At 51.1% G+C, this 699-nt stretch overlaps 1 protein-coding gene across 1 annotated transcript in view; it reads right to left on the minus strand.

Annotated features, from left to right (window-relative positions):
• Positions 1 to 699, minus strand: part of C7H8orf74 (chromosome 7 C8orf74 homolog) — a 28,661-nt gene that overhangs the window by 26,669 nt on the left and 1,293 nt on the right. The gene's annotated exons all lie outside the window — the stretch shown is intronic.

Consider the following 699-nt stretch of genomic DNA (forward strand, 5'->3'; position numbering starts at 1 on the left):
ATGGGGTTTGCAGGGCATGATATGGGGGCTGCAGGGTGTGATATGGGGGCTACAGGGCATGATATGGGGGTTGCAGGTGTGATATGGGGACTGAGGGTCGTGATATGGAGGTTGCAGGGTATGAGATGGGGACTGCAGGGTACGATATGGGATTTCAGGGTATGATATGGGGTGGCAGGGTATGATATGGGGTTGCAGGGTATGATATGAGGGTTGGAGGGTATGATATGGGGGTTTCGGGGTATGATATGGGGGTTGGAAGGTTTGATATGGGGGTTGGAGGATTTGATATAGGGGCTGCAGGGTATGATATGGGGGCTGTGGGGTAAGATATGGGGGTTGTGGGGTACGACATGGGAGTTGTGGGGTATGATACAGGGGTTGCAGGGTATGATACGGGGTTTCAGGGTATGATATCGAGGTTGCAGGGTATGATATGGGGTTTCAGGGTATGATATGGGAGTTGCAGGGTACGATATGGGGATTGTGGGGTATGATATGGGAGTTGTGGTGTATGATGTGAGGGGGTTGGAGGATATGATACAGGGGTTGTAGGGTATGATATAGGCGTTGCGGGGTATGATATGGGGGTTGCGGGGTATGATATGGGGGTTGTGGGTTATAATATGGGAGTTTCAGGGTATGATACGGAGTTTCAGGGTATGATACGGGGTTTCAGGGTATGATACGGGGTTTCAG

The sequence above is a fragment of the Piliocolobus tephrosceles genome, chromosome 7 (assembly GCF_002776525.5).
Source record: "Piliocolobus tephrosceles isolate RC106 chromosome 7, ASM277652v3, whole genome shotgun sequence".
NCBI classification, from domain to species: domain Eukaryota; kingdom Metazoa; phylum Chordata; class Mammalia; order Primates; family Cercopithecidae; genus Piliocolobus; species Piliocolobus tephrosceles.